At 46.0% G+C, this 16303-nt stretch overlaps 1 protein-coding gene across 3 annotated transcripts in view; it reads right to left on the reverse strand.

Annotated features, from left to right (window-relative positions):
- The window catches only part of LOC140739432 (gastrotropin-like), a 178113-nt gene that overhangs the window by 31688 nt on the left and 130122 nt on the right, over positions 1 to 16303 (reverse strand). Inside the window, exon 1 of one of the 3 annotated variants that reach the window (XM_073067725.1) lies at positions 4340 to 4363. The exons of the other annotated variants lie outside the window; for them this stretch is intronic. The gene's annotated coding sequence lies outside the window, so the exon portion shown is untranslated. Of the gene's footprint in view, positions 1 to 4339; positions 4364 to 16303 lie in introns of those variants that run through there. 3 annotated transcript variants of the gene reach the window in all.

Raw genomic sequence — 16303 nt, forward strand, 5'->3', positions numbered from 1 at the left:
TGGGGAGGGTCCAGAGGAGGTTCACAGGGATGATTCTAGGAATGAAAGGGTTATCATACAAGAAACGCTTGATGGCTCTGAGTCTGTACTCATTGCAATGCAGAAGGATGAGAGGGGAATCTCATTGAAACCTTTCACTGAAAGGCCTAGACAGAGTAGATGGGGAAAGGATGTTTCCCATGGTGGGAGAGTCTAGGACAAGAGGGCACAGCCTCAGGATAGAAGGGCGCCCTTTCAAAACAGAGATACAGAGAAATTTCTTTAACCAAAGGGTGGTGAATTTGTGGAATTTGTTGCCGCATGCAGCTGTGGAGGCCAGGTCGTTGGGTGTATTTAAGGCAGAGATTTATAGGTTCTTGATTGGACATGGCATCAAAGTTTATGGGGAGATGGCCGGGAACTGGGGTTGAGGAGGAGATAGAAAAAAGAATCAGCCATGATTGAATGGTGGAGCAGTCTTGATGGGCCAGATGGCCTAATTCTGCTCCTATGTCTTATTGTTGTATGGTCTTGTAAACAGTCGATGTTTCAGGTCTCAGCCCGAAATGTCAACTATTTACTCCCCCACAAATGTTGCCTAACTTACTAAGTTCTTCCAGCATTTTGCATGTCTTGTTCAAGATTACCAGCATATGCCAAATATCTTGTCTCTAGGGGAGGGGTTCCTAATCTGGGGTCCATGGACCCCTTGCTTAATGGTATTGGTCCGTGGTGTAAAAATGTTTGGGAACCTCTGCCCCAGGGTAAATATGGAATTGATGTTTCCCAAAACGGAAGTGTCAAAAATCAAGGATTAACAACCTCAAATAAGGGGCTAACCATGTAGGGCAGAGATAAGAAAAAATGTAATCACCCCAGACAGTGGTGAATTCTTTGACTCTATCCTGGAGAGCTGTTATTGAGCACACTGAAGGCAAAGGTAGTTATGTTTTCAGATTGTATGAGAATCAAAAATATGTTTCAAATGTACATGTTCGGCACAGCATTGTGGGCCGAAGGGCCTGTATTGTGCTGTAGGTTTTCTATGTTTCTCAGTTGGAAAACTGTAAAGGATTAGCTATGTTCTGATTGAACAGCAGACTAGATAGGCAAGCTCCACTGGTCTATTTCTGCTTCCTTTCCCTGTGTTCTTTCCTGAGAACTCTGCGACTGGGCTTACAGTGGCTTAGCAGCCACTCTTTCACCTGCTTGTCAGATGGCCGTAGGCTTACCTCCAGTATCTTGGGAACAAACTCTAGCCTAACACTGCAGTTTAGTTCTGAAGGACACGATACATATTACTGAGAGACTGCATCTACCATTTCCTGTGGAGGTCAAAGATTGGTTAAAAATAACTTTCTATTTCAAAGAAAACCTGAGAGATCAAACCATGTTCTAGTCAAAATTATTTCTTCACCTAACACCAATAGATCAGATCATCTGGTCATTACCGTACTGCAGTTTATGAGACCACAGTATAGGTAAATTGACTGCCACATTACAATGCTAACAGTCCTTCAAACATACATTGAGCTACTTTAGGATGTCCTGAAGCTAGAAAATTTTTTTATGTGAAAGGAAGTCTGTCTTTCTACCAAAATATAAATTGGAAGTTCTCTTCAAAATTCAGCACTAACTGACAAGTATAACCTAGATAGAGGTCACTAAACTGAAGTCTGAATACCCCATGATCAAACTACAAAGTATTTTAGTAAATTAATTACCTGTTTGTAACAGTTCTCTTCCCCACTTCCATCTTTACTATATTTGACAGCATTGGAAGATAAGTTATCTACACAGCAACAGCTCCAGATAGAAATGATAAGCACGATATCGCAAACATGAAAAGTTACATTATCACTTGACTTTGGACTCTGAAATATCAAAGAATACATTTTTACAGTCTTGCATCCTTGACAGCAAACAATAAGAAGAGCCAATCACTGGGAAGCTTTGGGATGCGTTTAAAATGTACACCACAATATGGGTTAAATCTGTCATTTGAAGTCAATTGTACTTGGAGAATTACTGAGTGTAATTAACAGTACAAAGCTACACAAACAAAACCCTGACAAAGTCATGTTTTCCTCCCAGGCATAATTTTGCAGAAAGGATATGTAAAATAATTGTTTATATTTCTGATTAAGTGGTTAATGAGGGAGTGGAGGGAAGGATGCTAAGTAGAGGGGATGCACACAGATCGTTTCCCTCCATGAATCCCTTGTCCATTCATCCCTCCCCACTAACCTCCCTGTCAGTATCTATCCCTGCAAATGGCCTAAGTGCTACACCTGCCCATTTACCTCCTCCCTCACCTGCATTCAGGGTCCCAGACAGTCCTTCCAGGTGAGGCAACACATCACTTGCGAATCTGCTGGGGTTGTCTATTGTGTTTGGTGAGACCCGTCATGAATTGGCGGACAGCTTCATCGAGCGCCTCCGCTCCATCCTGCCAAAAGTGGAACTTCCCGGTAGCCAAACATTTTAATCCCCATTCCCATTCCAGTTCCAACATGCCAGTTCATGGCCCCCTCTTGTGCCAAGAGGAGACCACCCTCAGGGTGGAGGAGCAACTTTTTATATCCTGTCTGGGTAGCTTCCAACCTGATGGTATGAATATCGATTTCCCCTCCCCTCTTCTCCTATTCCCCATTCTGACCTTTTACCTCTTCTTACCTGCCTATTACTGACCCCTCTGGGACACCTCCTCCTTCCCTTTCTCCTATGGTCCACTCTCCTCGCCAATCAGATTTCTTCTTCTCCAGCCCATGGCTTCCCCTATCACCTTCCAGCTATCCTCCTACCCTTCCCCCACCTTTCAATTCTTGCATCGCCCCCCCCCCCACTTCCTTCCCTGTCCTGATGAAGGATCTTGGCCCGAAAAGTCAACAGTTTACTCATTTCCACAGATGCTGCCTGACCTGCTGAGTTCCTCCAGCATTTTGTGTGTCTGGCCAAATAGAAGATCTAACTTAGCCAAAGATTAAGGTTACTTAATGTTACCAATTCAGGCTCTGCCCAGGCTGGTTGTAAGTTCATGGCACAATCACTATGCTGTCATCCACGTGCTGAGAAACTGGGCAGAAATGAGAGAAAGGACACAGGTAACAGCTGTCTTGTGTGTCATGGAGCAAGGCTACACTGTCAGCCTGCTGCAAAGACCCAGCTGAGGGCTTTGATTATCAGAGGCACAAAAAATTACTCCCTACATCGGAGCATGTGGACGCTCCACCAGATAAACTGCGTGCAAAGTCAAGAAGAATAGAAAAGTCCAGTGCCCGCAGGAAACGAGGCTTTGCATCGCGGTTGGGATGTATCTTTTTCAGCCTGGAGGAAATGGCCAGATCGATTAGCTCAAGTGAGCCCCGCCATGATACACTTGGGATGACAATTAGCTGCAGAGTCCGGCACAAATAGCATCTGCCCAACATCTGTGATTTGCAGTGGCCACAGGTTAGCAAGTTAACGTTGTTGGATCTCGATGCTTTTGTGATCCAAAGGTTCTTTGGAGGTTCAGAATGAGGCATAAACCTTGTTGTTTTAATCAAGAGCGATAAACGAACAAGAAAGAGGAGCTGACAGAACAATGAAAAGACAAAGGGATAAGCAACAGACACAAAATGCTGGAGGGACTCAGCAGGTCAGGCAGCACCTATGGAGAAAAGTAAATGTTGTGACCCGGGAAAAAGTACACACTCAGGACAACAACTGCTTTTTCGGGTTTTAATTCCTTTATCTGTTTTAGATGTTTAAGTGCCAGAAGAGGTTCTCAAAACAAAATGAACGACTTTACAATCAGGTCCTGCCATTACAACCTCCGTTTAACTTTCGATCCACACACTTGTGAATCAACCAATTGCGTATGCAGTATAAAAAATACAAAGAAAACCGCACAAAACTAATACAGTACTAATACGGTAGTGGCAATCCTGAAGGGAACACAATACAAACAACATTAGAATCCCCCCCAACCCTGTATCTTATACATCGCAGTGAAAAATGTAAGTGAATACACCTCATCTAAGATGTCTATTACTCTTTAGTACACACGTGCTGAACCCCCGAACGGAGACTGAACATTCACGTTACGCGGTTACATGCACAATCAGTCATGATACAATAAAGTTAGACAAAAGGTACACTTTGGCACAACTTTTACAAGATATTGCCTGGTAGTTAAATTACAGGAAGACTGACCTACTTGGCCAGTGAGGAACTTTGCAAGCCACGCTATCCAGCGTCAAGTTCTTTACTAGTGAAAATCTAAAGCATCCACATGTAAAACATGTCAAATTACCAATATTCCCGATTCGCCAACAAGCATAATGAATTCACATGGATATCGTCAATTAATGCTCACCTTTCCTCGCCATGCCTAGCACCTCTGGGGGAACTCAATTCCAAAGCCCCACCAGCTCCTGCAGCAGAAAACATAATGGTCTCCTCACTATCCCTCGCGAGCGTAATGACATCACCATCTCCACTTAAAGGCACAGACAACTATTCTCGCATTACCCGGATGAATGCCTGAGTACACTTTTTACGCTTAATGGGGTGATTGACACCGTTCCAGTTCCAAGATATTATATTGATTTTATTAACATCCATCTTTAAAATTGAATTTAATATTTTATAAAAGAAATGTTAGGCAAGTACAGATTAAACCAAACGGCGCGGGTACAACCAGAAGGAGTGATGCATTTACGAAAGAGAAATCCATCAAAAGAACTGCCCAATCAAGAAAAAAACCTGCTCTAATAGACCCCTCCCCCTCCCAAAAGATAAGAATTAAGGAACCGATAGGTTGATCCCATGCTAACTAATAACCCTTAACCCTGTTCTCCATCTTGCAGCTACATATATTAAAATAAAGCAAAAAATGTGGGATTTTTGCTTTATTTTAATATACTGAGTACACTTTTTAACGATAATGAATAGCATTCGATGGTCACCTGGTTACATAAACAATCAACGTTCCAGGCTGAGACCCTTCTTCAGAACTGGAAAAAAAGATGAGAAGTCAAAGTAAGAAGGTAGGGGTAGGGGAGGAAGAAATACAAGGTAGCAGGTGATCGGTGAAACCGGGAGGGTGGAGGGTTGAAGTAAAGAGCTGGGAAGATGACTGGTGAAAGAGATAAAGGGCTAGAGAGCGAGGAATCTGCTAGGAGAGGACAGAAGGCCATAGAGGAAAGGAAAGGGGGAGGAGCACCAGAGGGAGGTGATAGGCAGATAACGAGACAAGGTAAGAGAGGGAAATGGGAATAGGGAGTGGTGAGGATGGGGTGGGGGCACATCACAGGAAATTTGAGAAATTGCGGTTGGAGGCTACCCAGACAGAATATAAGATATTGTTCCTCCAACCTTAGTGTGGCCTCATTGTGGCAGTAGAGGAGGCCATGGACTGACGTGTCGGAATGGGAATGGGAAATGGAATTGAAATGGGTGGCCACTGGGAGATCCGCTTTTTCTGGCTGGCAGAGCGTAGGTGCTCGGTGGAGTGGTTTCCAATCTACATTAGGTCTCACCGATATACAGGAGGCCACACCAAAAGCACCAGACACAGTAATGACCCCAACAGACTCTCAGGTGAAGTGTTGCCTCACCTGGAAGGACTGTTTGGGGCCCTGAATGGTGGTGAGGGAGGAGGTGTTGGGGCAGGTGTAGCACTTGTTCCGCTTACAAGGATAAGTGCCATGAGGGAGATCAGTGGGGAGGGACAAATGGAACAAGGGAGTCGTGTAGGGGGTGATCCCTGCAGGATGCAGACAGTGGGGGAGGGAGGGAAGATGTGTTTGGCAGTGGGATCCCGCTGGAGATGATGGAATTTTGGAGAATTATGGATGTGCATGTGGAGGCTGGTGGGGGTGGTAGGTGAGGACAAGAGGAACCCTGTCCCTGGTGGGGTGGATGGAGGATGGGGTGAGGGCAGATATGCGCGAAATGGAAGAGATGCGGTTGAGGGCAGCGTTGATGGTGGAGGAAGGGAAGCCCCTTCCTTTGAAGAAGGAGGACATCTCCTTAGTTCTGGAATCAAAGACCTCATCCTGAGAGCAGATGCAGTGGAGACAGAGGAATTGAGAGAAAGGGTTTACAAATAACAGGGTGGGAAGAGGTACAGTTCAGGAGTCTGTGAGAGTCAGTGGGTTTATAAAAGATAACAGTGTTAAGCTGTTTCCAGAGACAGAGACAGAGACAGAGAGATCAAGATAGGGGAGGAAGGTGTTGGAAGTGGACCAAGTAAATCTGAGTGCAGAGAGGAACCTTTCCAAGACTAAAGTAGTTGTGGTTATCTCATATTCAGACTAAAGGTAACAAAATTCCATTGATAACAATCAACCTATCAAATAGTCAGATTCTAGTGGCGTGATCCTGGTACTTAAAACCAAGTTACTGGAAAAATACAGAGTACCATACTTACTGGAAGATTCACCGAACAATTATATACGCAGGTGACTATACAAAAATACAAGCAAGTATGGGAAAGTTTAACTACGAGATAAGTACAAGGACAGTAACAATTCCACACCCCCACTCCAAGAACATGCTGCTGACACGTTTGATGATCAGTGTTTAGAGTAGTTTGCAGTAAAGCACGGCAGCTCAGCAATTTGTTTTTCATCAGATTACCACAACGGTTGAGCCATTTCCCCACGGGAGTGTCAGTGTTTGTAGAGAGGAATGATTCTGCTGCTCCCTCTCTGGATAACAGAGTAACAGCATTTGAGACTCCACCTGCCACTCCATCAATTCCTGACAGCCAGCCACCCAGACTCCTGCTGCTCAGGCAGCAGGGCTAGAGATCCTGCAGGGCACTTCTAGCGACTGCTACTGAAATTCAGAAGCCCTCCCACACCCACTTGCTGCCACAGTGACATTAGTGTACAATGTTAAATAATTAGCTTGTGTAGAATACTGCATGATTTTGTTTATAAATTTAGGTTGCAATGGTTTAAGCAACACACACAGAATGCTGGTGTCAGGACGAAGGGTCTCGGCCCGAAACGTCGACAGTGCTTCTCCCTATAGATGCTGCCTGGCCTGCTGTATTCCACCAGCATTTTGTGTGTGTTGCTTGAATTTCCAGCATCTGCAGATTTCCTCGTGTTTGCAATGGTTTAAGATGGCATTGGTAAATCTCAGTGACTTCTGGCCAATGAAACAAAGAAAATAACTAAATACTTTGTTCATCACTCTTTTTCCGGTAAAAGGTCATCATAAGCAATAGTCTGTAACTTCCCTTTGGACTTGGAGGCAGAGCCGAGGTGAGGCGAGGCAGCGGGCCAGTTGCTGAGAGTGAGGGAGATCCGAGGTTCGTTTGGTTTAAGTACCGGGCCGAATCAGAAAAGTTGGGTACAGGCCGAAGTGAGTCTCCAGCGTCCAGGCCCCAGAGCGTATCGAAGCATCTGAACCCAACGTTTGGAAGTTGATTTAGGTGCCGGGCCAGATTGAAAAGGTCAGGGTGTCGGGGGCTGAGGTGAGGGACGGGCTGCTTCAGCTCGCTGCTGTGTGAGGTTTACTTGGCTCTGCACTGAACTAAGGGCCTATGGACAGATTCTCTTTGTGGACTTCAGTCCAGAACGCTGTTTGTTCATTGTCTGCATGATTTTTTTTCTGTCTCTGCACATTGACGGACTTTTTCAATGGGTTCGATTGGGTTCTTTGTTTTGTGGTTGCCTGTAAGGTGATTAATCTCAAGGTTATATAATGTATACATACTTCGATAATAAATGTACTTTGAACTTTGAATGTTTCATTTATGGTGTTTTTTTAATCTTCATTGTGCAGGCCAGGGCACTGCCTCAGCAAGCGTCTGGTTTGGTCCATCAGCGTGTGTATACTCACACATAGTGAGTGCTGTACACGCCAGGGTCACAACCATTTTGTCAGCAATAGGCCATGCCTTGGAGTAACACCTTTTAAATCGTTATGGTGGACTATCATGAAATGGTTGCTGAGAGACCACTGCTGGTAGAGCTAATATCCAGCACCCCCCCCCCCCCCCGAGAACTGTATACACAGGTAAGGCACCCTGCACTTCGGTGAACTTGAAGCTGCAGAAGACGTCACGTTCTCTCCCTGCCTGCTGGAGAGACTGAGAAGAGGCCAACACACTTTGAATGGACAGATTCAGAAACCTATTTTACCCAAGGGTACATTAGCAAATAAGGATTTCAATGGTATGAGCAGGCCACCTTTTAGAGGCATCTTTTGCTGTCATTTATACTTACAGGGCAGATTTCTGTGATGACAGGGTGATGGCCTCACACTGTGCTTGCTCACTGAGGGCTAGGCAGGAAAAGAGTGTGGACTGATAAGGCCTCCAGTAGAAAGAGCTCCTCCCCACAACTGCAGTCTATGCGCTTTTAAGCAACAGTGGACAGCACCAAAAATGTGACAAATCTTACTGACAGCGAGCGGAAATCTGTGCTGAAGTGAACTGCAAATTAGTTGATAAATGTTTAATAGCACTTGTCACCTTTCCTACTGCCTGACTGTGTGAAGTTAGGGAAGGTGGCATCTGGATCATTGAGATTCAGTGGTTGTCCTGGCACTGAATCAGTGCCTGCATGGTCTACTGGCTTTATATTCATCCTACAGGTGTTAACAGTGTATAGGCTAATTCCTAATCCTTTCACCAAAATGGCATCTTGTTTGATTGACACCAGTTTGACACCAATCAAACACTAGTTTGATTGTTAAATAGCTTGTAAGGTTAAATGTTACCAATACCAACAGCTTGCCTGTACTCTGTGAACGGTACTGTTACTAGCATTGGATTTATTTCAAAACTCAGAGCTTTTAAAACCAGGTAAAACTATAGACCGGTGACAGTTCAGAAAGGGAATATTGAACTCTTGGTCGTAACCAGAATTAGTGATTGTATCAACGGCTAAGATTGGCGAATGTTGGCGAATTGGACAGCCGAGCTGCCCGCTCCAGTGTGGGAGCAGCAAAGCAACATGCACGAGGGTTCACAAGGCGTGACGTGACGACATGCAGCTCAGCTCCCGTTCACATGACAATGTATCTCAGCACATTGGAACTAGAAAGACATTGGAACAGGCCATTCAGTCCACCATGTCTGTGCTGACCAGGACACCAACTATCTGCACATAATCTGTATCCTCCATTCACTGCCTGTCCGTATGCCTCTTAAACAGACACTGTAGGAGCTGAGCGTCGTGATCAGCAGTCATGAAGTGGTACAGCCGAATACCTTCCCTATCATTGTGGGGGATTTCAACCAGCCCAGCTTGAAGAAGTGTCTGAACAATGTCCACCAACATATAACCCGTGGAACCAGAGGAGCCAACACTCTTGACCATTGTTATATCTCCATTAAGAATACTTACCATGCCATCCGGTACCCACTCTTTGGAAAGTCTGATCACCCGGCTGTACTTCTACTCTCGAGAAGTAGCCAGAGAGGACCAAGAAGGTATGGTCAAGAGAGGCAGAGGAGCACTTCAGGACTGCTTGGAATCCATGGACAAGACAATATTCAGGAATTCATCTTCAAATCTGAATGAATGTGCCACAGTTGTCACCAACTTCTTCAAGACCTGTGTAGATGAGTGTGTGGCTTTGAGAACATCCTGGACATACCCAAACCAAAAGCTGTGGAGGAACCCAGAGGTTCATAGTCTGCTGAGGGCTAGATCTGTAGCATTCAAGACCGATGACCCAGAAGTCCAGGCACAACCTACGAATGGCCATTTTAAGAGCGATAAACAATTCCATTTGGGTAGATGGAGCTCGTCAGCCTGGGAAGGCAGTCCAATTAAGAGAGCGAAAACTCTGATTTCAAACCTCCGCTGCCTTGCAGCCATACCCGCTCATGGGAAAGGCTTCGGGAGTAAACCCTGAGGACAAATCCGGAGCTGGAGTCCCTAAGGCAGTCCGACGTTGTCTTCAGCCTCGTTCTGACAACTCCTGCGACGTCACTGGTACCAAGTTGTATTGGCCCTTGCCCTTCCCTTGGACAACATCAATGGCGTGGAGAGGGGAGACTTGCTGCTTGGGCAACTGCTATTCTTCCATACAACTTTGCCCAGGCCTGAACCCTGGAGAGGCTGAAGCAAGACTTTCCAGGTGCAGATCCGTGGTCTCGCGAGACTAACGGATGCCATCCAAACAATTCCAATTGAAGTATGGGAGGAGCGAGGAAAGATGGCACCAGTGGATTTTACAAACTCAGATGACTTCTTCCAGTTTGTTCACAGAACAGCTTATTTTTCTTCTCTTAGGTTTTTCTTTCCTTTTCAAGGCCATTGTGGTTCTTTCAAAGTCTGTGATTTACAGTTCAAACCATAGTTCTTTGCGAGCAACACACACAAAATGTTGGTGGAACGTAGCAGGCCAGGCAGCATCTATAGGAAGAAGCACTGTTGACATTTCGGGCCGAGACCCTTCGTCCTGACGTCTAGAATTTCCAGCATCTGCAGATTTCCTTGTGTTTGAGTTCTTTGCCAGCTGTGGGTTTTCAGACCAACTGTGCAACCTAGCACTTCACTATCTCCAGGAATAGCCTGGAAGATGTGTGCCCTTGGGGCTGGGAGATTAGAAGTCAGGGCGGGGCCCCATGGATGAAACAGGTCTTTGCCGAATTTGCTGACTGAAGCGTCGTGGGAGACTGAAACATCAAGACCTCTACACCAAGACAGCAGGTGGTGTGTTTGCTAATCGCTGGCCGCAATCGGAGGAAGGCCCCTGTACTCGAGCGATCCCTCTTTTGATGGTGGGTGGGAGCCCGTCAGTCCTCAAGTCAGGGGGCTTGGAGAAGCAACGCAGAAGTTTGCAACGTTGGATCAGTGAATTGCTGGTCTGTGCTCTCATTGTTGCAGGAACGATCTCTCTCTCCTTCAATGGAGAGAGAAAGCCTGTCTGAGATACTGAAGTGCTGGTTTAAGGACTGTAGTTTTGATGGATTCCAGGTCAAGGTCTCTTTGGGGGGCTTCTGCTGTTGCTAGCACGGTGGAGAGGTGCTTCTGCTGGCGTGAGTGGGGGGTTGATGCTTTAGCTGCTGCTTGTGCAAAGGGAGAGTGGGGGGGTCGGGGCTTCAATGCTTCTATCATTCATTCTATGGGGTTTTTGTTTTCGTGGGTGTCTGTGAAGAGTAAGAATTTCAGGTTGTATCCATTCTCTGATATTAAATTGAACCTTTGAACCAGATGCACCAAGCTCTGGCAGAGATTGCAGAACGTTACTCCTCGCAAGACAAAACCTAACATCACGAGTGGCTGAGATGCGTCACTCTCAGATGAGCTCAATGCCTTTTATGCATGTTTTGAAATGGAGAATAAAACTACCCCTCTGCAAATCCCTGTGGTATCCAGTCACCCTGTGACCTCTACCTCAGAGGCTGAAGTCAGAACATCTTTCAAGAGGGTGAACCCTCACAAGGCTTCAGGCCCTGAATGGTGTACCTAGTAGGGCACTAAAAAACCTGTGCCAACCAACTGGCAGGAGTGTTCAGAGACCTCTTCAATCTCTCCCCGCTGTATTCGGAAGTTCCCACCTGATACAAACGAGCATCAATCACCCCAGTGCAGGGTGAGCTGCCTCAATGACTTCTGCAGAGCTGCACTCAGATCCACTGTGACGAACTGCTTTGAGGGGTTGGCCATGGCCAGAATCAGCTCCTGCCTGAGCAAGGGCCGGGAACCACTACAGTTTGCCCATCGCCACAATAGGTCACAGCAGATGCAATCTCACCGGCTCTTCACTCGGCTTGGATCACCCGGACAACAGGAATACCTATGTCAGGCTGCTGTTTATTCATTACAGCTCAGCGATCAACACAATAATAGTCTCATTTCTCATTAATATGTTCCAAAACCTGAGCTTCTGTAGCTCCCTCTGTAACAGAATCCTTGACTTCCTCTCTGGGAGATCACAGTCTGCGCAGATTGAAAATAACATCTCCTCCTCGCTGACAATCAACACTGGTGCACCTCAAGGATGTGTATCTAGCCGACTGCTCTACTCTCTCTACACCCGTGACTGTGTGGCTAGGCACAGCTCAAAAGCCACTTATCAATTTGCTGATGACACAGCTGTTGTTTGCAGAATTTCAGATGGTGATGAGGAGGCATACAGGAGTAGGATAGCACAGTGACACAACAACCTTACACTCAATGTCAGTAAGACCAAGGAATTGATTGTATGCTTCAGGAAGGGGAGGTCAAGGGAAGACACCCCAGTCCTCATCAAGGGATCAGCAGTGGAGAGGGTGAGCAGCCTTTAGTTCCTGGGTGACAACGTCCCTCAGGATCTATCCTGGGAGGAACATACTGATGCAATTACAAAGAAGGCATAACAGCAGCTACATTTCATTTGTCGTTTGAGAAGACCTGGTATGTCACCACAGACTCTCACAAATTTCCACAGATGTACTGTGGGGAGCATTCTAACTTGGCTGCATTACCATCTGGGATGGAGGGGCCACTGAACAGGACCAGAAAAAGCTGCAGAAAGTTGTAAACTTAGTCAGCTCCATCACGGGCACTGGCCTCCTTGGCATCGAGGACACCTTCAAAAGGCGATGCCTCAAAAAAGTGGCATCGATCATCAGAGACCCTCATCGCCCAGGACATAGAAATGTAAAAAACCTACTGCACAATACAAGCCCTTCGGCCCACAATGGTGTGCTGAACATGTACTTGCTTTAGAAGTGACCTGGGGTTACCCTTAGCCCTCTATTTTTCATGCCTTCTTCTCATTGCTACCTCCAAGAAGGAGGCTTGGAAGTTGATATGTTTCATCACCAACCTCTGAAAACACATCATCACAGCGGATGTAAATGCTGCTGGAGGATAGTAATAGAGGCAGCACATCACCTTCTTCTGAGGCACTGGGATGATTGCAGCCTGATTGAAGCAGGTGGTGCCTTAGACTGCTGAAGCGCGAGGTTAAAGATAACAATGGACACCCCAGCCAGTTGGTCAGCACAGGTCTTTAGTATTTGTCTGGGCTGGTTGCTTTCCCTGGGTTCACCTCCCTGAACGATGCTCTCACATCGGCCTCAGAGACTAAAATCACAGGGTCGTCGGGGGTTGTGGGAGTTTGTGAAGGTGTCTCCATGTTTTGATGATCAAAGTGAGCGTAAAAGGTTTTTAAGCTCATCTGGGAGCGAAGCCAGATTCTTCTGATTCTAAATATTCTTTTACCAGCACTTCCCCTGGCAGTGTGTTCCACGCACCTACCACGGACAAGCAAAGCCCTCCTCCCCCCCCACTGGGTACATCCACAAGGAGTGCTGCCACATAAGGGTGGCATCCAGCCTCCATTCAGGGCCTCAAACAGTCCTTCCAGGTGAGGCATCACTTCTCCTGAGAACCTGCCGGGGTGGTCTATTGTGTCTGGTGCTCCTGATGCGGCCTCCTCCACATTGGTGTAAATGGGGGGGACCGCTTCGTCAAGCACCTCCGCTCCATCCATCAAAACTGGAACTTCCCGGTGGCCAAAATTTTAATTTCAATTCCCGTTCTAACATGTTGCCTGTGGTCTCCTCTTATGCCACAATGAGTCCACCCTCGGGGTGGAGCAGCACACCTTATATTCCATCTGGGTAGCCTCCAACCTCATGGCACGAATATTGATTTCTCTTTCCAGTCAAAAATAATTTCCTTTCCCCGCCCACTTCTTCTTTTTCCCATTCGGGCCTCTTACCTCTTCTCAACTGCCTGTTACCTCCCTCTGGGTCCCCTCCTCCTTCCCTTTCTCCTGTGGTCCACTCTACTCCCCTATCAGATTCCTTCCTCTCCAGCCCTTTACCTCCTCCCACTTTTTATTCTGGCGTCTTCCCCCTTCCTTTCCAGTCCCGAGGAAGGGTCTCAGTCCGAAGCGTTGGCTGTTTATTCTTTCCATAGATGCCGCCTGGCCTGCTGAGTTCCACCCGCATTTTGTGTGTGTTGCTCTGGATTTCCAGTACCGGCAGAATTTTCATGTTTTTGATCCACCATCAAGGACTCACACAATCAATGGCATGCTTTCTTTTCACTGTTGCCACCGGGAAGGAGGTACAGGAGCCATGGGTCCCACATCACTAGATTCAGGAAAGGTTATTAGCCTTCGGTGATTAAGCTTCTGAACCAGTGCGGACAGCTTCACTCACCTCAACACTGAACAGCTTCCACACCTTATGGACTCATTTTCAAGAACTCTGCAGCTCATGTTCTCAAACTTATTTACTTATTTATTTCAATACGCACAAAATGCTTGAGGAACTCAGCAGGCCAGCTAGCATCTATGGAAAAGAATACAGTCGACATTTCATGCTAGGACCCTTCAGCAGGACCGGAGAAAAAAGATGAGGAGTAGAGTTAGAAGGGAGGGGAGGAAGAAACACAAAGTGAAAAATGAAACTAGGAGGAGGGGAGGGGTGAAGTTAAAGAGTTGGGAAGTTGATTAGAAAAGAGATAAAGGGCTAGACAAGGAGGAATCTAATAGGAGAGGAAAGAAGGCCTTGGAAGAAAGAATAAGGGGGAGGAGCCCCAGAGGGAGGCGATGGGCAGGCAAGGGGATAAGGTGAGAGACGGAAAAGAGGATAGGGAATAGAGAAGGGGGGCATTTCCAGAGGGTGAGAAATCAATGTTCATACTATCAGGTTGGAGGTTACCCAGACGGAATATAAGATGTTGCTCCTCCAACTTGAGTGTGGCCTCATCATGGCAGTAGAGGATACCATGGATTGACATGTCAGAATAGGAATGGGAAGTGGAATTAAAATAGGTGGCCACTGGGAGATCCCACTTTTTCAGGCGGACGGAAGATAGGTGCTCAGCAAAGCAATCTCCCAATCTACATCGGATCTCACCAATATACTGGAGGTCACTCTGGGAGTACCGGATACAGTAGATGACCCCAACAGAACCACAGGTGAACTATTACTTCACCTGGAAGGAACTATTTGGGGCCCTGAATGGCAGTGAGTGAGGAGGTGTAGAACTTGTTCCACTTGCAAGGATAATTACATTGGGAGACTGCTTTATCTCCAACCAGATGACATGAACGTTGATTTCTCGAACTTAGGTAATACCCCCCCTTGCCTATTCCCCATCCCTTTTTCTGTCTCTGACCTTATCTCCTTGCCTGCCCATCCCCTCCCTCTGGTGCTCCTCCCCCCTTTTTCTTTCTTCCATGGTCTTCTGTCCTCTGCTATAAAACTCCCCCTTCTCCAGCCCGGTATCTCTTTCACCAATCAATTTCCCAGCTCTTTACTTCACCTCTCCCCCCTCCTAGTTTCACCTTTTGTTACTTCCTCTCGTCCCTTCTAACTCTGACTCCTCATCATTTTTTTCTCCAGTCCTGCTGAAGGGTCTTGGACCAAAAATGTCGACCGGACTGTTTTCCACAGATGCTGCCTGGTCTGCTGAGTTCCTCCAGCATTTTGTGTGTGTTACTTGGATTTGCAGCACCTGCAGATTTTATCTTGTTTATTTATTTATTTGCACAGTTTGTCTTCTTTTGCGCATTAGTTGTCAGTCTTCGTGGTGGGTTTTCATTGATTTTATTATATTTTGCTGTCCTACTGTGAATGCCTGCAAGAAAACGAATCTCAAGCTAGAATATGGTGACATTTACTCTTCATACTTAGATAATAACTTCAGATTGAATCTTGAACTTTGAACTCTGTGTGTAAATTCACCTTGCAAATTGCCTTTAAACTTCCCCCACCTCACTTTAAATCTATGCCTGCCAGTATTTGACATTTCTAACTTGATAAACGGACCCTGACTATTCACCCTACTAATGTCTCGTAATAATATTTACAACTATCAAGCAGGGAGATGGGCAGGAAAGTAAGACGCAATGCCCCAAAGAATAATAATCTCCTTAAACCTCAAAGGACATTGGAAGTGCAATCACGGAGTGCTTTTAAGATAGAGTTAGAAAGATTCTTAATAAGCATGGGATGAAAGGTTACCACAGGTGGATGGAAACACAAAGCTGATGTTACAATCAGATCAGCTGGGATATTAATGAAAAGCAGAGCAGGCCTGAGGGGGCAAGAGGTCTCCTACTGCTCCCAATTCAAATGTTCATACATAATGACTTTGCATAACAAAGTGAGGAAGATAATGATGACTTGATGTTTCAGTTTCTCAGTGATCTAGAGGTCACTGAAGTTACCCACGTGGTAATTGACATCCGTCACTTTAATGCCTAATGGGATAAAGGGCATTTCTTTTGAAAAGTGATTATCTATTCCATACAATGCCTTAGAACTCTCCCCTATGGATGATGACAATTGGCTGTTAATTATGGCATCAGTGATTTCATATTTTTTGATTTCTGGTTTTGTGACTACTTCTGTTTTGTT

The sequence above is a fragment of the Hemitrygon akajei genome, chromosome 15 (genome assembly GCF_048418815.1).
Source record: "Hemitrygon akajei chromosome 15, sHemAka1.3, whole genome shotgun sequence".
Taxonomy (NCBI): domain Eukaryota; kingdom Metazoa; phylum Chordata; class Chondrichthyes; order Myliobatiformes; family Dasyatidae; genus Hemitrygon; species Hemitrygon akajei.